Raw genomic sequence first — 21531 nt, forward strand, 5'->3', positions numbered from 1 at the left:
TTGACCAATAAAAAAAAAAAAAAGAAAAACTAATCTGAGTCAGAAAATCTGCATTATTTTACCTTTTCACATACAAACTGTCTGAAAAAAATTAACTGATGATTCAAACCCCAAAAATGTGCATAACAAGTCCTATGTTGCTACATGTATCTAATAGTTGTGAATATGGGCCCCTGGCTCCAAAATACCTTGTTGAACCTATAATCAATTTGTTTTTTTCTATGGATATTGTCAAAAAACTCTTCTTTCATTATCCAACATGTCCATATCTGACACAAATGTGATGTGACTGAATTGCAGGACCAGCAGTATAGCCAGTATCTACCAAGGACTTAACAGAAATGCAGAAGTAGAAGCTAAAATAAAATGCCTTGACATGATCACCATTTTTCAAAGGCACTGTTGCTAACTGAATGGAGTCTGGAAGATGGTGTCTGCAAGCAAACACATTTTTCCTGCATTGGTTATACTACTAAGCATTGTACACTACAAGCTAGAACTCATATTAATATGCAAAAAGACAGTTAAAATTTTTATGCAGAGATATATAAATTATATTTTGACTATTAAGAAGAGATTAAAAAGATCCTTATGCTGACTGGTGTAGTTTACTTCATTTCAGATTCTCTTTAGCAGAAAACCTCAGGTATGCACTCTTTTTCTTCCTCTTCAGAAGGTTAGCACAAGTATTCTCTAGTGTTTTAAATATACTGAGACTGATACTGCTAATTTAATTTATTTTGGTCCCAAGAAGCTAATATTTCATATAAGGTGAAATACATTAAAATTGCACAACATGAATGGGGTTGTATAGTGGTTTGCAACCAGAATGCATACTGTATAAATGCACTGTTGGAAGTGACTTAATGTCACACTGTAATTGATGAGTTGATGAATCTGTAAGTATCATTCATTTCTGTAGACAGATTCCTCTCCAACTTTAGTCTCTTGAATTGCATCTGTGTTAAAAATTCACCAGGTTTATCAATAGCCTCAAAAACCAGAAGGGTTATATTAAACCCAAAGTTTTATAAGCTAAATTGAACCTGGGCTTGGGAACTGTAATTCCTCTATGAACTGATGAGGTTCTATATCTTTTTGTTGCCAATTAGGATGGCTGGCCACAGCCATTTAAAAAGGGAACAAGCTGCTGCTTCTTTTCTTGCTAATGCTTCAAGTAGGAATTTTCAATTCAGTCGTTTAATTCAGTGATGAACTATTTGCCTTTTCATGAACTTTTAAATTGTATTAATTTAGGTGGTAATTGATACTGATTTCTAGTCTTTAACATCTCTTTTGTTACAGGATTTTAGGATGACAGTATGCAATTGGTCATGTAGATTTTTAAAAAATTACACTCTGGAAGAGTCTAAGAAAATAATCCAAGATCATGTGTTCTATAAAGAACCACCAGTTGCCAATACATCCATAATTCATGTGCTGCAATTGTCAGGAAATGTAAAGGCAAATTTTTTAATGGCTATAGTACAGTGGAAGTCAAACATTTTGGATCTTTTTAGCAAAAGAATAATAAAAAAAGTACATTTTAGTTAGCAATTTCTAGGATATAGCTTCACAGAATTTTTTAGAATTTATCTTCACAACTCAGAATTTGTCACTTGTCTGTTGCTTTCTCTGTGTCAGGTTTTTCTATAGTGAGTGCAATAATATTTATTTTCCCTTTCCTCTTCCATAATTTCTGTGAAAAACACTGCAACAGTTACATATTTATGGCTTTTACCTTGAAGCCAGCACTTGACAGCAAAGAAACAACATGAACTTCATCAGACAGGAATGACAGGTAGCTGAGGTAAAGTTTCTAAGCAGGAGGTGGCAAAAAGTTTTAAGCTTATCTTGAGAATGTCCACAAGATCTTACAAGATGTAGTTCACAGTACCTTCACTTTATCCCATTATGTTGCAATTTTCTTGGTAAAATAAGACATTTGTGAAATTAATGAGGCACACACAGTTGATGGGAGAAGCACAGCAATAGCATGAAAGCTAGGATTAAGAGGTCTACAAAGTGGGTATTGGCCCAATGGGTGTGTTTTCCAGAACCTAACCCTTTGTTCTGAAGAGTTTAAAAGTTCAATTGAACTTTTTTGGAATGCTTAGAAAGTGTTGCCTAGTGAAAGAAACTGCTGCTAAGACAAAACAAAAACAAAACCAAAACCAAAAAAACCCAAAAAATTGTTTCACTTCCAGTAGAAAAAAGAAAATTAGAATACCTTGTCTTTAGAATGCTGAAGTTTGGGTACAGGAATTATTTAAGTATTTAAGTCACTAGGTAGAAGAGGACACAAACAGTGAAAAACAGGAGAAAAAACCTGACTAGACTAATCCAATTTGTTCCACTTGTAGGAAGAATGAAATATCACATTCAATGTAAGCAAATTATTGAAATAAATGACTAGAATGTGTTTCATTTTTTCAGGTGGATGCTACCACCAGTAAGGACATACTGTAAAATGTTATATTACATTAATAAATCTATATCACTCATGTGAAATAAACAGATTTAATATTTTAGTTTTTTAGTTACAATACAATAGCAAACCATCAGAGAGCTCTAATGTTAATAATTTTTGAGTTTCAGGGATTATATGCTCTTAAATGTCCTATGATCTGTGTATTACAATAATATTTATCTTTTTTTTTGGTTGCTCAGCTATGCATGTTTGAAGCAAATCCAAAAACACCAACATTAGTATCAAACCTCTTATGTTATATTCTGTAGTAATGCAAAAATCAAATACTCTCAGTAATTTAGAAGTTGAAAGCACTATAAAATGAAGGCCAAAACAAGAGAGAATTATAGGAAGGCTATAAAGTATTACTAATAGAATCCTTTTGCATACATTATTCACATTTGCTATGACACAAATACTCAGATAAATTGGACATTATGAAGCAAATATACATTGAACTATTCAGGTGGTCACAGTGTTCTGACACTTTGAGTTTTGTTCTGCATTCCATTCTCAATCTTGTAAAGGGTAGATTATACAGATAGTCATTCCAGTACTGATATTGAGGTCTTTCTAGGAAAATTTAAAAATCAGAACTTGATGCACCTGTAACATTCTGCTGCTGTTTTTCTCCTTGTATGATTCTCTTATGTAGATCTACATGAATAATTGTAGTCAGTGCAGCATCAGGATTACAGAACATAAATCACTCCTATTTTTCCTCACTATTTAAAAAGGCTAGGTTGTTATCATGTGCACAATTAAAACCACATTTGTTTCTATGTCACTTTTATCAAGTTACATATGGCCTTGTCTGATATTTACTTTTGGTTTTTGGCAATTTGATGTGTGTCATATTTTACAAACTTTTTATTTGTACCTAGTTTAAAGAATTGTGGATAAATGTACTAATTTAGTACTGTACTCTTAAATGTACTGATGTAACTGCAAAGAAATTTAAGTCTTTCCAAACTGTATTGCTGTTTCTCCAGTGTTTCATCTGCATGTCTATAATATAATTGAGTCTAAAGGACAATGAGGCAAATAGGAAAACAGTGCAAGAAAAGAATATTTCTTTGAGAGATATTTCTGCAAGAATATTTATTCCAGAACTATCTGGGAAATTGTAACAAGAAACTTCTGTCTTCATAGTTAGAGTATTTGTTATGACACATTCTGATTATGGTGACAGCACTCATCATAAAGACATGCAGTCTTGCAGTATTGCTTTGGAATATATGGTGTAGACTTCAAGTACTCATGATAGGTTTTCAAAATAAATTAAATTTTCCTTCTTTGCTTCTGCAAAATGTTACATCTACTCATGCTATTTTTAATAGTATTTTTTTTTGTTTTACTGTATACAAGTGCACAACTTCTGCAGTAGTCATTAATATCTGATTAAAATATTAACATCTCTATTCATATTGTATAGAACTCTAAAATACTATTTAGGAGAAGCAATATACCTAGAGACAATACAATCAAAAGCCCTTAATTTAAAATTTACCAGTTTAATGTAAATTTTAAAAAATAGCAACATTCTTGCAGAGAGAATATATTTTTTTTGAGTTTTATATATGATTCACTCAGTAAAGAATCCCTGTACTTTGATTCATCCAATTTTGTGTGGAGTCAAATTAAATTTTAGCCTTGTGCTAGTATTTAAATTAAAGCAAAACAATATTCAATATGTTCTTTATTCTCTGCAGAATTTTATGAAGATATGAGACTCTCTTCCCTCATTATATTATTATTGAAGGCTTAAGTTAACATATTATAATAAAAACTATGATCTGTTTAGTTGCAAGACACTTTGGAGGAATGTCATGCTTGCTCTCAACATTCCACCTTGGTGAAAGGTAACAAGAAGCCTGTCATTTACGGGAAAAAAGCCCAAAACAAAACAACACCTCTTGCTTGATTTTAAGTGACAAAAAAATGATGACAAGAATAAAGGAAATAGGAGTCCAACTGGGAATAAGGGTAAGCTGTTTGGGGGTCTGCAGAGAGGTAACACATGGAAGAGGAAAGGACTCATTATAAGTTGCCCTTTCATGCCAAATGCCAAGCTGCCCTTTCAGTAGCAGCTGGAGACTTACAGCTACTGTAACCTAGTTTTTGTTGTGCAGTAAAATGTTCAGTATTCCACAATTGGTTTATTTTCAGTGAGAATGTCTTAAAAGTGTTGTTGAATCGCAAACTGCTGTTGATAAAATAGCAACTGAGAAGTGGGAAGTTAGTCTATAATGACCTTTCTTTTTGCATTCCTTCATTTTGCTATCTTAAAAAAACCCCACAACAAATACAAATATAATTATTCGTATTTAAAGTGATGTTACCTTGTTTTGACAGGCATTGCCTCTTACTCACTTTTAAAAAATATATTTTTAAAGGTGGATACATCAGAAGTTTTGCCTTCCACAACCAGAGAATTAAAAGATAAAAAGAATGAAAAGAAATTTAAATGCACTCAAAAGGCTATAAAACACCTCAGGGTATACATTATTAGTAGGCTAATGTGTTGGAAGCAGTTTCTCCATTTGGTTGTCTTGCTTCATAAAGTGCCATAGAGAGCAAGTGCATTCAAGTAGTGCACAGCCTATATTTGCCTGCAGAACAGAATGGAGTCAGAGGAAGAGGCAGAGGTGTGGGGTAGAAGAGAGGGATTCCAGCCATTCCTGGACAGGTTTAAGAGCTTAGAGCAAATAAGCCCAGATAGGCAAAACAACAAATGATCACTAAGCTGCAGAGGAAATGAGCCCCAGATTCTTGGGACTTGCCATTTCTCTACTGACAAAAGGTATTATGAAACTATGTGACAAGTTCTTTATCTCCTAAAAATACCTGGGGAAGTTAAGTGGCAAACACCTGCAGGGAAAGTCTGAAATGTCTGAAATTATAGCTATGTTGATCACCAACATGATTGCAAGGTGTTCTGTTGGTTCTTCTCACCAGTTTATTTCACAGAATGAGGTAATTACATCCAGAACTTGTTTCAGGCTGTCATTGAGTTCATGAAGTCAGGCTTGAAAAACTGAGAATGAAGCACCTTGTTTCATTCTCATTTCCCAGTGCATTGTACTCTCTGACTTACTGTGCTGAAAAACTATGAGCTTCCTTTGAGAATTACTATGTTTTTGAACAGTTTATACTGAGTGCATGAAGGTTTCTGCTTTTCTCTTTTTTTTTCCTAATAGTTTACAAATTTTTTTAACAATTTTGCAGGCTATAAAATGGCATTTGCCTAATGATAGCAATCAGGAACTGTAGTCCAGTGAATCAAAGCAAATTTTTCTTTACTGCATCTATGAAATCACTTGATACGGCTTTTGCCTATAAAAATTGTAACCTACAATCCTTTACTATATGAAAAAATCTGAGAAGCTATTAATCACATATATTTGATCAATATTAAAAAGAATGTACATTTTAATATTTGATGTATGCAATCATATAATTCTTATTCCTCAATTTTGCTTTTTTTATGAGCCAATAAGAAGTTATGTTTGGGTAGTTTGTCAAGAGAGCACTTTATGTGCTAAAGAGTACATAACAGGCTCCTAAATTCTACTTTTATATGAGATTTCCTGTGATAGGAAAGGCAGTCACTAATTTTTAGAAACACAGAATGAAGAAATCGTAAAATACTGCTGAAAAGGAGGCAACCAGGCAGTTAAAGAATGCCTGTCCATCTCACCTGTGACTACTTAATAGTTCAGTGTCATAAAATACAGCATAAAATGCAACTGGGGGATAATTTCATTTATGTTAATCCTTATACTTACTTTTAGCTGTATTAGCAGAAAAGTGATGTAAGGTCAATGCATATACACAGTTTAGCTTATCCACGTGATAATTCCAATTTTATTCATAAGGCTACTTCTTTAAAATCAGAAGGCAGACTTTATTTATATTTCTAATCACTGATAGATATTCTACTTCTCTTCCAGTGTGATGCATTGAAATCACACAAACAGAAAAAAGTGTCCTTTTAGCCCACTGTTTACATTATACACTAACCATTCAAATAATAGATCATATTGTTCAGCGGTAGTTTTAAATATGTACAACAAATCTATGTAGATGTGATATATTTGCATGTTTCATTAGTTTCCTTCTTGTACAGATGACAAATCTTAATTACAAAAAAACAGAGTAAAACAGTACATGTCCACATTCCAAAAATGTTTATAAGTCTGTTGGTGAACAAATGCACAAGTTTATGGCTGTTTACTCCAGGGAAAAATCTGTTACCTGCCTAGGAGAAAATATTGTTTTCACTGTGTTTATTTCCTAAAGCAATTTTGTAAAGTAATAAAAAGGATGAAAAACTTCCTGTGGTGTGTCAACATGCTGCCACTTCTCACATAATTCAGTCGATTTAACATTGTTAAAGGAGTTTCAACAGTTCTTCTCTGGTTTGCCAAGGAACAAGATTTCTCTTTTTAAAACTACTTTTTATTTTAGCTGTAGTAAGTAATGTGACAGAAATGGTAGCTGTTTGTCCCTAAAAAGCAAGATCCTCTCCACCCAATCTCCCAATATCATAAAGGAATATTAAAAATGTCTTTAAGACCCGAAGGAAGTCAGCTCATCCTCCTAACATAGGCAGTTACTTCAATCCCATTAAGTATATAAAGACTGCAGATATCTCCAGAGGGTAATTCCATCTCCTTGAATTAAATACTTACCTCTCTCACTTCTAACAGGAAACGGCAAGAGGGTACTTTAGCATAAGAGCCTACAGGTTGGTAGAGTCACCCTGACGTGAGAGACAGGAGCTCTCTGTGCTACTCAGCCTGCAGCCTGATGCCATCTGCCTCACTGCTGGCCAAAGCATCTCTGGGGGCAGCACAGAGCTGAGGCTGTGCTGCTTCCAGCTCTTCTCTGTGCTCTCCATAGGGCCACACGTAGAATTCTTGCCAGTGCTGTTGACAGGAGACAGAGGGCTCATCCATACTGTCTGCTGGGATTCACCCAGCAGGAATAATGCTTAAATGTAGCAGATAAATACTTATCTCCTGCATCCTGAATACTGTATCTCCCATACCCTGGGTAGCTACTCTGGTATTACCTACCATGACCAAATTGCACACTTCACTCCCAATACTACAGAGTAGATTTTATTGTTACAGATCTTTTAACCCAATTTAGTTCTCTGATTTTATAAACAGTGCAATCCCACAGACTCCCACAGCTGAAAGGCTGGGTGTATTGTGTGGGTATACAAACAGGATGAGAGAAGTCCACATAAATTTTTACAGCCAAGTTTTCCATGCAAGAGAAGGATCAGCAAAAATAGGCCGATGTAGATATCTTTAATGTAGCAGCTGGGGATTTTTTGTATTTGTGAATGTTGTACTCAGATATGCCTTCTTTACCCCTTTCCCTTCTTCTGTCTCTGTTTGCAGTTCCCTAGTTTTAAAAACTAATGAGAATGTCTCTCATGTTTTGAGAAGAAATTAAAGCCATGCTTCTTGAGATTCTCTCACCTCATAGGAAGTGTTCCTCACCATTTTGGGGCATTTAGACTATTTGTGGCAAAATTTGTGTGGAAGAAATAGCTATGGGGAAGTCAGATTGATGCAAAATGTCTTGGTCTGCATGAGCATGGACTCATTAATTGCTGAATAAAGAGTGTAAATAAAAGTATTTGTCACTTTTCCTCTTTCTCATTCATTGTAGCTGCTGTTTGCCCTTCCCAGATGCAAATGTACCTGGGGAAAATTATAGCATTATTATTTCATAGGGGAGATACAAGTTTTATTGGGTGGTTGTAAATATATATTTGTTTAATATTTCTTCACTGGAATACTAGCCTACAGCAGCTGTGTAGATTTAGAACTCCTAGTGTCCATTGTTCTGCTTTACTATTTTGTTCAGGAAGGAAAAATGTTTCTTTTCTTGAATATGTATTATAAAAAAGATAAAATGAGGGTTCCCAATCATGGAGGAGGAGGGAGATAATAAAAACATTATGGAAGCAAAATTATTGGATGACCTAAACTCTCTCTAGAAGGTAAAAAATGTTTAATCCTCAAAATCTTTAGTAAGGTGCATTTTATTGGTAAATGTCCACAGAATTGTGAATATAATTTTAATGAGGACTATTCACAAAGAAAGGTTCTGCTGAAGAGACAAAAAGACCTGATATTCAGATACCTGTTCTACTGTCTCAGATCCCATTTCATGTATTAATATTGTTAGTGACATCCATGAAGTGTTCTGAGGTGTTGAAATGAGTTTTCCTGAGATAGTCCAGATATCTTCAAAGAAAGTAATGAAGTATTTTATTACAATAAGTCATGTAAATGTAACTACAAATATGAAACAAATCAAATATGAAACAAACAAATATGAAGGGTCTTTGCTTTATATTAATTAAATTAAGTACAAGTGACCAATGACTACATCAATGCTTGGACTTTCACCTGTACATATTTTTATGTGATGAAGATGTTACAGGGAGTTATTATATTATTTTTATCAATTATTTTGTTCTATGCCAGGCAAAAAACCCACAGGTGGCTTCTCAAGAATATATTTAAATAGTATGTGCATTCCATTTAAATGTTTTTCTCATTTTGTAACTGAAACAATATTAATTTTAAAGGCTTTTCTTTTTTTACATCATAAATAGAATATTTCGCAAGAAGAAATATGTCCTTAGGCTGACATAACCCCTATAGAGTTGTGGAGCTAACATGCTTTTCCAGTTACTCTTTAAATAATTGATAAATCACAGTGTGCATGCATGTTTGATATCAGAATTATTTCCTTTTGCATTAGATTAACATAAATGTATCTTTATATTGCTGTATAAACATAAACTATATTTTAAAATATTATAGCAAGCCAAATCCTAAGAGACTGTTGACAAGCTGTTTTAAAAAGATTATTTTTAAAGTTATGTCCTTAACGAGATAGTCAGTATACCTCTCCAGACTATTTAGCAAAATATGTCTGCACTTTAATTAAGCTAACTACTCTTGCTGCAGCAGTATGGCTATTAGCTCATTCATTTACAAAACAGTAACCATAAACAGCATTTTCATCTCAAAAATATAATAAGCAGCAGTCAGGAAAACAGAGTATGTAATTTGAATTTAAAAAAGAGTATTCCCTGTTGTTCAAATAGCAAATAGAACTCTAGAACATCCAGGCTTGCAGATGGCTCTACCAGTAAAATAATTTTCCATTTACGTAGCTGGATAGATTGTATGCCAAACCTAGCTTAAAGCAATTATAGCTATCTGACCGTATTTAGTCTTCTGATCCAAAACCCACTTCCCTTTACCTTTGTTAAGTTCATAGACCAAACCAAAATAAATCACATCTTATTTTTTTTATGATTACATTTTTTTTAAAACCATAGAGACAGACTCGTGGAAGCTCCTACTTACTCCTCATTATAATACCACTCAGTCTTTACAATGGGGTGACTTAGGAGGCAGTTTGCATCTTGACCAGGTCAGCAGCAAATCATAAAGAAACCAGCCTGCCTCATTCCTGCTCTGTGTCGCTCCTCTGGCCACGTTGGGCTAATATTGTCAAACTACAACACTGATGAATGCTTTTTTTCCCTTTAGATTTGAACTGACAACCCTTTAGCTCCAGAAATGCTATCCTTTCAGCTTAAAAAAAGATGTTGTTTTTTTTCTTTTGTATGTTGACATATTCCATCTCAAGCATTAGAAGATTAGGAAAGTTCATATTAATAAAGAGATTATTTTCAACATTTCCAATCTTTTTATCAGTCATTTATCAGCTTCTTGCTAGCTCTTTATATTCTTTGTCTCTGTCTCTGTGTTTACTCCTGTTATTTCATTTGTATTTTCTGTTGAGCATAAGTCTACCAATGCAGTGTTACCAGTGCTAAATAACTTCTTTTACATTTTCACATATGAATACCTTTATAATCAAAACTCACTAGATAGCCATATTTTCTGTAAGATGCATACTCTACTTATCCAAAGAAAAGGAAGAAAAGGAAAGAAATGGAAGTGTTATGGCTAAAGCATTAACTCTTTAGTATCCCAAAACATAGGAAAAAAGTAGCACAGTAGAATTTGTAATTGAGAAGGGGTTTGGGAAATATTCTTTGTTTACGTAGAACCTGAAACATGATAGTACAAGATGAGATCTCCTCAGCTGGCAAGCAGCAAGAGTGCAAATAGTTTTGATATATACCTTTGATAACAGAGAGTAGAATAAAAGGGTTGGTTGACTCAATTTTGAAAAGAAAATTATTAGCAGATAGTGACAAGAAAGGAAAGGTATTGAATGCTCTTTTGGATTAGAATTTACTCAATAGATCAGTTGTAAACAGATTATTGTCACCATTAATAAGTGTGACACAATCTTGAATAAAGTCTGATCATCTTAGAAACCAGAGAGGGTATCAGGTATACATTAGTGAGAAGCATTTTAGATATATGCACTCCAAGTACATCCTTATTTCATTACTTAAAGCCTGCAAGAAATTGAGCTTCTGTTCAAAATCTGTTTGCTAAGTACACAAAGTTTCCAGATGAAATAAATAGCAGTAAAGTAGAAGTTATAAATTTTGTGTGGCACAGAACAATCAGTGCATATGGTTTCAGAGTAAAAATTCTCTTCATATAGCTTTATTTCATTACTGGGTTTTTTCAGTTGTGACCAACTCAAAACTAAATCTTTTGCAAATTGTAATGTGTGTGTTAACATCCACCTAATTACTGCTGAGAACAGTTAGTACTCATACTGAAAGAGTAATTCTGTATTTGATGGAATTGCTGCCTTCATACATCTTTGGGATTATCTTGTTTTTGGCTTTGACCTTATGCTCTCACAGCAGTCTATGCTTTATGAATAGGCATGATGCTCATCAGATATTTAGTTGCTTTGTTTAGTTCTAATTTCTTAAAATTACACACCATTTATATGTATATTTATATTTTAATTTTTTTATAATAATATCAAATTTATGCAGTTAATTCTCTCATTGTGACAATATATAATAATGTAACCTCATACAATATTACTTATTACGCAGCATCTGTTTTTGTTACAGCTTGACATATGCATTTCACTTGTAAATTATAGCTTTTATGTTCCACTTATGCCATTGTCTTCATTATACCTTTGTTGAATAATTTGTTGCCTGGTTTTTCTTTTAACTATACTGCTGGAGTAATTTTCTCAATGTGTGCGTGCCTTTTTCTTTCAGGAAAGATAATGTCTATAATGGACAACTAGAATTTCTCTAAAATAATGAGAGAAGACATTGTGGGAAAAAAAATAATATTTTTCTAATTGATTCCGGTAATTTAAGTGTCATAAGGAATATTCCTTCAATATCCCTTTTTAATGTTGAAACTTAGAGAATTGTACAACTGTTGAATTAGAGAATTGAACCTTGGTATCTTGAAAATGTGGGATACTATTATTTGTATTTATTAGTTTATGGCATTATAGAATCTTAGAATATCAGGTTGGAAGGAGACATCAAGGATACTCTGATCCAGTCTTTCTTGGCACATGCACAGTCTAGACCAGATGCCCAGAACCCCATTAAGGCGAATCTTAAAAGTATCCAAAGCTGGGGAATCCACCCCTGCCCTGGGGAGGTTATTCCAATGTGTGATTGTTCTCATTGTCAAAAATTTCTCACTTGTTTTTAATTGGAATCTCCACGGGAGTATCTTGTACTCATTACCCCTGTGTTTTCCATGTGACTCTTGTAAAAAGGGAGTCTCCATCTTTATAATCACCTTTTAAATACTGGAACGTGGTAATAAGGTCTCCCCTAACCCCTCTATTTTCAAGGCTGAACAATCCCAGTACTTTTAGCCTTTCCTTATATGGCAGGCTTCCCAGTCTTTTGATTGTCTTTGTGGCCTTTCTATGGACCCTCTCTAAATCATGTTTGAACTACAAGAAATACTGATAGAGCAAAAATCTATACTTTTGACTAAACAATCTCCTTTACTGCTGAAATGCAATTAGACAGGGAGTTGCTGTTCTGAAATCTGTCCAAAATGCAGACTTAAGTAAAAATCATCTATAAATTTGCTTGTAACATCCTCAGTGTCTGTCTTAGCCATTCTTAATGCAAATAAATTAGAAGTTATGAGATGTTCAAGAAAATCCCATTGATCTTAACTATTATACTTCTTCCTATTTAAGGATTAAAAGATCATATCCAAAGCAAGAAAAATATGCCATCTATTACTAGTGTCAGTTTAACAATATTGTTAAAATTAAATGGTCCTTTAACACACTTCTCAAAGGAGAAGATGGAAAACAACAAAGTCTGAGATGAAAATTATTTCATTTGTGCAAAAACTTTTACCCTACTCTTTTTTCTCCCTTGACATCTTCTACTCCTTGACCTGCCTTTCATCCATGGTCCCACTCACACACAGCTCTTTACACTTGTATTTGGCCATATTGATCAGTAGATCATTCTTTTTCTGAAAATCAAGAAGATACTTGAGAAAACCCATATTTACAGAGCTTTTTGCATACTGTTTTATAATGAATTCTTAGTTTTGAGGTGAAATTGTAGATTAACAGAGAAAACTATTTCTTAGCAGGGAATGAAATTCAAGACTTTTTAAGCTAATGGCTTGTTAAAGGAAAGAAGGTTAAGAAGAGTACAATTTTGTCCTATTTATGGCAATCTGGGAACTGTATTGCAAAAGAATATCTCATTAAAAGTCAGCTCAGGGTATAACTTAATACAGTGCTAGAGTGAGACTGTGATTATTCTGAATACTGAGTAGAGTGAGACCTGTTCTATATCAGAAGGAGGGGCAGGGTGTATTTTATAAAATATGAGGACATGACTTTTAACTATACAAGCAGTACAAAATAATTTTGTAGTATTTCAAGTGAATTTAAAATGATCAGTTATACAGATGAATGGGGAGCTTCCAGCAGAAACGGGTACTGAAAAACTCAGGTGTTTATATGAAATTTCTTTTTCTTTTGTAATATAAAATTTAGCAATTGTGTTAATACCAAGTTTATTATCATGTGAACTTAATTCTCAACACTGATTTTCTTTTATGTCAAGCAAATTATCTAAGTAATGTAATAACAAGTGACTTTTTAGCTTACAAGAAGTTTCTCTGGTGCTGTCAGCCAAATTGTCTCACAAATATTGCTGTTATTCCTGAGAGCTTCAAGAGAATAGAATTGTGTAATTCTTTTAGACAGAAGAAGTGAAATGTGACATAACACAACAAAGACAAGGTGTTTCTATAATTTTATTTTTAATCCACTCAAACTAAAATAAATGAAGAGGTTGATTGTGGAGTGGGGGAAGATATAATACCTGTAAAGACTAAAGAAAACCTCTTTAGCTTTGTTGCCTCAGGTAAAGATATTTGTCTATTCTACTGGCAACTGGCAAATTTAATGAATTTTGACATCAGGAATTCATTTAGACTGGTATGCTGTGGTGTAAGTATTAAACGTATTTTAAAAATCACTAGCTAAATTTCTATTAGGTTCTGTCAAGACAGTTAATTGTCTCATTTTATATACAGTTGTATATTATGTAATGGCATAAAATTTCTCATTTTTTTGTTATTTTACTGCCCCCTTTTTCATATAAAATGCTGGACTGTGAACTGCAAATGTTATTATCTGTACAAAATTGAGGAATCCTGAAACAATGCAAACTTGGCAATTCATGAGCAAGGTCAGCAGATTGTCTATAGACTGAGGACAGAGGAACAAAATATGTTCAGTTGTGGTCTTCAACAAACTGCTTTATTCTATTTCAGTCCAATCAGAATGAAAAGACCAGTTTGGAAAGAGGGACCTAAAGGGAAAGAAGCCACTTGACTCAGTAAAGTGGCTCAAAAGCTATGGATAGGACTTTTAGGGGGAAGGAATAAAAGGACAGTAATGACCTTCAGCAAATATATTATATACAGAGCAAACCTCTGATGAAAATGTCAGTGGGGTAGTGATATATTTTTTTTCCAATACTTGCTAACAGTTCAAGTGGAAACTTTAGGTGGGAACCAAAAGTATAGATGTCTAAATCCAAACTTTAAACTGAATTTGTAGGAGTTATGGTTTGCAGTTCCCTTCCCAAAGAAGGCTGAGGAGCGAGGAAGATGCCTCAGCTGTAATGTATGTGCTGGTGAAATCTCTTAAGAAGTAGTTAGAGAAATTGCAAAGGAAAGCTGACAGAGAGGGTGAAATCTGGAATGGGGGTGTGGAGAAGGTGATTGGTAACAAGCCAGGAAGATCTACAATAGCACCTACTGTGACTGAGGAAAACCTAGCTAACAAGCTATTTCAACTCACAGATTTTCTTCATAGGGAAATGATCCCTCCTCAGTCAGTGATGCATTCAAGTGCTGCCCACAGGAGCGGAAGTTTCAAGCCTAATGACAGAGTGGATTAAAAATAAAATGGAAGCTTGGCAGGCTGGAAAAGCTGTGAGATTAAGGATCATTCTTCCCATGAGGAAAAGATATATTGGTTGGTCATGAGTGACTCACTCCTGTGTGTGATGAAAACTTTGGTCTAGTGCCTGGACCTGATATTGTGGGAAGTCTTCTGTTTACCAGGAGCTTAAATCTGAGGGATATAGCCAAAGCCATCCAGTCAAATGACGATTACATGTGACTGCTCCTTCATGCAGGCATGACTGATTTCTGTGTCACTCTAAGAAGATAAAAAGTGGCTCAAGACTCTTGGAGGAAGGTTGAGGGGATCAGAGCTGTTGTAGTGCGTTAGCCAGTTCTCCTGATCATTCAGGAAAAATGTGTGTCATTCAGTGTCCATATGCAAAAGTAGCCTACCAAAATAGGCTCTGGCTTCTTTGACAATAGCATGAACTTGCAAGAAAATACAGGGTGAAATGGAACTGGCTTTGCCTGAAAAGAATAATGTTTCAAAGAATAATGTTTTAACTTAAGAAAAACTACATAAAGAGTAAGCAGTTTCTTTTTTGTTTCTGTGATGGATTACATGAGAAGCAATGTGATTTAACTGCAACTGGAAGAAGTCTGGTTTAATATAAGGAGAACTTCCAATGCTAAATAGAGGTGTATTTGCTAATAGATTGACTTATGAGCCATTAAGAGACTCATCATGGCAGGACTGTACAAATGGGTTCGACAAACAGCTTTAATTGATTGAGTTGCTTTTCAACCATATGTTGCTGTTCTTTAGTATTATCATAGAATTTGACAAATTCATATCAGTGCTTACAACTTGCACTCATAAATACTAGGATAAGATGAACTGTGGATACTATTAAAGATTTTCCCCATCATTCTGTGAAGAATTCTGAAACCAAATACTATATACTGGGCATTATATTGTCTAAACATTAAGTTGTAATAAAATTGTAAGTGAAAAGTAAAATAGAATTTGGGCTTATCTATAATATTTAATTGTCTTGAAAAATCAGGAGATAATTAAATCTGGATTCTTACACCAGGAGAGACATATAGATCAATTTTTAATAGTTTAATTTAAGAGTTTTAAGTCTGGTTTCTGCTGGAAAAATGACATGGCTTCCTTGCTCTGTAGTAATAAGTAGCACCAGATTTTTTAACTGTTAGTGTGATTGATGCTGCAGTAATCATACTCCAGTGAGCAACTACTATTATGATATAAGCCATATTTATCCAGTTGCATTTCGTTATCTGAAGCATGATTCCAGTGTCTCTTTGTCAGGTTTTTTCCATATCTTTTCAATTCTTCCTGTTCACAGTCCTTCTAATACATCTTCAGTACAAAGAGACTTGTTTCTTACTTTCAGATGGGACCATAATAGCTTCTTCAGGCACTGGATTTAATTTGTTTTCAGTGTCTCTAATAGTATGCATATTGCTGTTGGTATTTTATTTATGGAGATTCACTGTTATAAAACTGTTTGCAACACAGTTTATAAACAGTTTGCAAACACAGTGTAAAGAGACACAATAAAAATATTGTCATTAAGGTGACATGCAGTTTTAGGAATGGCAGTTAAATATTGCAGAATTGAGTGATGCCATTCATCTGTCAAGTAAAAAAAAGTACAATACTTTTAAAAAAAAAATTAATTGGGGTAAAATTAATTGCAATCCTATTATTGGAACTTCACAGATGTTTGAAGAGTAGATTTTAGGGTTTTGTCCTTAGGGCTCCCACTATGCTTCCGTGTAATAGGCACAAATCTGGTATTTCTTTCTGATATCCTTTTATTTCTTCTGTGTTTGTGCTGTTCAATGTATCACTGAATCCTTTTGAGGGAAAAAGAAAAAAGGTTTAATAATATGCAGGTTTGTGATCATATTTCAGATGGCCATTCATGCTTTGATAATGCTAAAATGTGTCCTAAATAACTAATAAATCTCAATATACAAATATTTTCTTTCAAAAGTTCGACATCTCTCTTAAGAATGATCTGTATTCACCTGCTTCTGTTTTTGGAGGTGCACTCCTGACTTTTACTAGCTAAACTTTGTTGTCCCCAAAAGTATTTATCAAATATCTGCATTTATGGGAGCACACTAAAGCATGGATGCTCTCTGCTTATTTTGTACAGCTGGCTAAAAAAGACAGTCAGTAGGATTTAAGAGGAAGCTTCTAGAGTTCTGCTTTCCAGATGTGACCTCAAGATTATCTTGGGACCCACTTCCTCTACTCCTATGTAGGATTAAAATGAAACATTTTAGTTTCCATATGGATTAAGATGATTCATGAGAACTGTTAAACTGTACCAGAATAAAGATCTATCTAGTCCTGTGTCTGGTGATAACAAAAGCATAGTTATATTTCTTTTTGTCTTTCTAGCCATCTGCTACTTTAGGACTTCTTCAGACAACTGATTAGGGACTTCCTGAATAATGTCTACTGTGTCCTCATTGTCTGTGAAGTTTACATATATTTGATCTCTTTTTGTAATATTTTTACTCCCAAGAGAGATTTTATAACATTGATTATATAAGCTGAAACATATCATCTTGGTTCTCACTTTTGTTCTCATCTAGGAACCACAGTGAGGATGACTCAGTCTGCAGGTATCTATAGGAACAGACTCGAAAGAAGAGGTCAAGCTTGTGCTTATGCATTATTCAGTGTTGGATCAAGCCTCTCCTCTATGCAACTGTTCGTATATTCTGGAGTTTTCTCCTTTCTTCCTTCAAGGAAGTTGATGCTGAGCTCCTTCAGGCTGAGTGTGTTTGCAATCCAGTGTGTCTAGTCTTGAGAAAAATCCAACTAGGACAGGAAAATGCCAGGAATGATGGAAGTAATCCCCATCTTTTATCCTTTGAACCATTTAGCTGGTAAAATGTGATCAACACATGACAGAGAATGGTGCCATCACTGGTAGGTCAAGAAGCAGATGTGAATTAAGTACTTCCTATGCTCCCATATTTTCCAGAATATATTGACTGATAATTTTGCATAACTTAGCTTATACAGATTTTTAGTGTGAACTCTAAAATCTACTGCAGCTTATAAAACCAGCACCAAGAATTTCTATATTTGTTCTAAAGGCAATTATACATATATTTGCATGCATTCACGAATATAGGATGTATTTTGTTGGGGCTGTTGTGTGCTTCTTTCAAATCTTCTCTGATTCTTTCAATGCACATAAACCCTTGGACAACAAAATTTCACAATCTTACAATTTACCTATCCCATTGAGTAAACAAAAACCTTGCAAGGACAGAAAGTAAGACTAACCAACTAATAATTTGAAGTGTTATGTACTCTTTCTTATTCATTAACATAAGATTGTCACAGCATGGACTCATGTTTTCTGTCAAATTTTAATGATCTGGCTTCCTGTTTGAAATCACTTAACATCCCAATGGCACAAAATATATTGTTGTTTGTCTCTATGCATGAGATGAACTATGCAATGAATTTACATTCTTCTTAAGCTATTTTATTTTAAATATCTGTTAATGAATGTGAGTCAGCAGTTGTGTAATGCAAACAATTGATAGAGAAGGTTACAGAGTCTAAATTGTTTGGGGAAATCCATATAAATGGCTAGTATAAATTAAAAAATAAAACATTTTTAAAATGGAAAATTATTGTGACCTGCAAAGTTATATGATATCCCCAGACTAGGAAAAAAAAAAAAAAAAAAAAAGAAGAGAGATCAAATCCTATGTGAAAGTGTGGGAGTATCTTATTTGCTGCCTAAGTCAGCAAAAGGCTGAGCAGGCACTGGTGCCCACTTGTTTTGTATGATGCCCTTCAGTCTTGACTGTTCCCCTAGGTACTCCAAGGGAATGGTCTCTGTCAGGATCTCTGTCCTAACAACTAATACCTGCTCTGGTATTCTTTCTTGTAGAGGACCAGATGTAGTACCTGAATCTTAATTGTCTATTAGTCATCTTTCCCATTATCCTTTTAGAACTTTGAGTCTAATTTACAGTATAGTTTATCATGAAATAGGATCAAACCAAGTGTGGTACACATAGATTTTTCAAACATCTGATTGCTTCTATTTACATTTTTAAGGACTGGAGAAACCTGGAATCTCTTGATCTTACTTCTCTTAAGAGTCCTTGGTGTTTATTGAAAGATACATTTCCTCATCATCTCATGGGGATCCTGTGATTAAATTGGAATAGTAAATTTCATTAATATAAATAGGTAAGAAAGGGAAAAAAAGCCTCTAATAAATAGTAGTTTTCAAATTACACTTTAAAATCCTCATACAGAAACTGAAAATACTTATTGCTGTGCTATTTGCCCCAAGAAGGTCTGAAACAGTATCTCTCAGAGGAATGAACAATTCAGTTCAGCTTTAACTGAATGTGAAAATTTAAACCCCAGCTTTTATGAGCTTAATCAGTTGCATTTCAGCAGAGGACAACAATAATAGGCTGCAATTCATGCAGAAAGATAGTAGTATGGAACAGTATTCTTCTGCATTACTGCTTCTCTGTCACAGATACTTTTAAATAATAAAATCCAAAAAGCCCCAAATATTTGCAGTCATCATGCACACCTGAAGGCAAGGCCTGTTCGTTTGTGTTCCTAGTGAGAAGTGCTGTGTTCCCTGCATAGCCATCACTGTGAAAATATCCATCTGTGGTTGCAACATCTTGTGCACAAAAATGACTGAATTTGGCCATGGGACATTTTTCATTATGTTCCACTTCATATCATCTCCCTGACAAGTATTCTTCATATCTATGATGTCCAAACATACTGTGAGATGAATTTTTGGAACATATCTAGTAAAATATATTTGTACCATTAACAATCAGTTACGCTTTGAACCAGTCTTTGATAGCTTTCACTAAAATATATTCTTCCCATCCCTGAAAGTTTTCAAAGCCAGAGCTCTGGATGGAGCTCTGAACAACCTGGTCTAGTGAAAGGTGTCCCTGACCATGCTAGAGGCTTGGAACTAGATGATCTTTAATACTCCTTCCAATCTAAACCATTCTGTGTTTCTATGATTCCATTATTGGTCTTGTATTATCACTACTTACCTATTTGCTTGTCAGATGCAAGATACTGCAGAGACCTTCTTTTTGACTTCTTCTTCCTCCTTCCACCTTGAATTGATCATCAGGTCCCAAATTACTTTCTCTGTGGTGTTCTTAGATTTTTTTTTTCCTAATTTGCACTCATGGAAATTGAATCAGAATAGAATATCACCCCTCAGCATCTGGTTTTTTGTGCTTGAATTAGAAGCAAGTAGTTCTTGCTAACTTCAAATCAGCCTATATTGTCTTTGTCTTCACACAAGAGTTTGTTTTCTAGCTTCTGTCTCCTTTTGTGCCACTCCTGATTTTTAATTGCTCTATATAAACACAACTTTCTAACTAACGTTCTCAGAACACCTGTTTTTTTTAGTATAGTATCTGCTGGTGTGTTTTATTTATAAACATTACGTTCACATATATATTTGCAGTGTATTGTACTGGTGAAAAGAAATTTTATTTAATTGCATCAGTTACATAGAGCTGTGGGCTATGATTGTGCTCAATTACACATAGCATTACAGTGAGTTCAGTAAAGTTATGGAAGACTGAAGCAACATTTCCCTTTTAGATAACCAGCAAAGTAACTGAAGATTTTTTTTTTTCTCTTCCTTTCTGGAAAATGTTTACTTTTAGGTTTTAATTACCAAATATTTTAGATATGGGAAATAAATTTTACTCAATGTACATTGAAACATTGAAGAAAGAAGGAAGGGTAGAAATGTTCTTCTGACACCTTTGATGCAGGATACATTTGAAAACCAACTGAAATTCCTTGCCAGCATGTTCTTGACAGTGGGAGTTATTCTTTGGTAACAAAACTATGGGATGTCAGTGACACTTGCTCAGTATTTGCACGAGGAATTCAAAGAGCTTGTGAGTGCAACCTGGTTCTGAAGTCTGCAAAACACACTGCCATTCACATCTCTGCATGTAGCTGTTTAGGGACAATATTGTAAACAGTGGAGGAAATTCAGTGGTGATTCTTCTTTTCTTCTAAAAAGATGTTGCAAGTTGGTTGAAGCAGTTTAATGTTATACTGTGTTTTTAGGCCTTTGAAGATCATTCAGTTACATTCTATACAGAGACCTAGTTGACAATGTCTTTAGTTTAAATATGTTTTTATTCTAGGTATTAGGTATCTGTCATGAATGCACATTTTAGATTTACTAGGTTGTCAAAATCTTTCAGAGCTTATGCTTAAAAACGACATTTTTCTTCTAGTAATGGTAGAAACGAGTATGTTCTATACATAATTCTCTTTGTATTGGACACTTCTGTGTTAGAAAGCTGGCAATGCTTGTTCAAATGGAGTCCATGAACTGCAGGTCTAAACAGAAGCTTGTCATGAATTAAGTGTCTCAGCCTGGTTTTCTCTTTATTTTTTACCTAGGGATATTGTTGAATGTTTTAAGAAAAAAAATTACTTGAACAATTATCAGAACTGATTTTGCATACTTGATTTTGCACCTAGGATAAAAGGGTAGAGTAAGTGATGTTTCCAAAGCTGTTCCAGCTGTTCCTTCATCATTCATTAAGGAAATGAACTTGCTGAGAGTTTGATGACTTTGGTGATTGGCAGCAAATTGCTTTGAAATA

General features: G+C 34.2%; 1 protein-coding gene across 9 annotated transcripts in view; it reads left to right on the forward strand.

Moving 5' to 3' along the window:
- Positions 1–21531, forward strand: part of SNTG1 (syntrophin gamma 1) — a 314313-nt gene that overhangs the window by 221727 nt on the left and 71055 nt on the right. The gene's annotated exons all lie outside the window — the stretch shown is intronic.

Source organism: Lonchura striata, chromosome 2 (genome assembly GCF_050655825.1).
Source record: "Lonchura striata isolate lonStrDom1 chromosome 2, ASM5065582v1, whole genome shotgun sequence".
Lineage (NCBI taxonomy): Eukaryota > Metazoa > Chordata > Aves > Passeriformes > Estrildidae > Lonchura > Lonchura striata.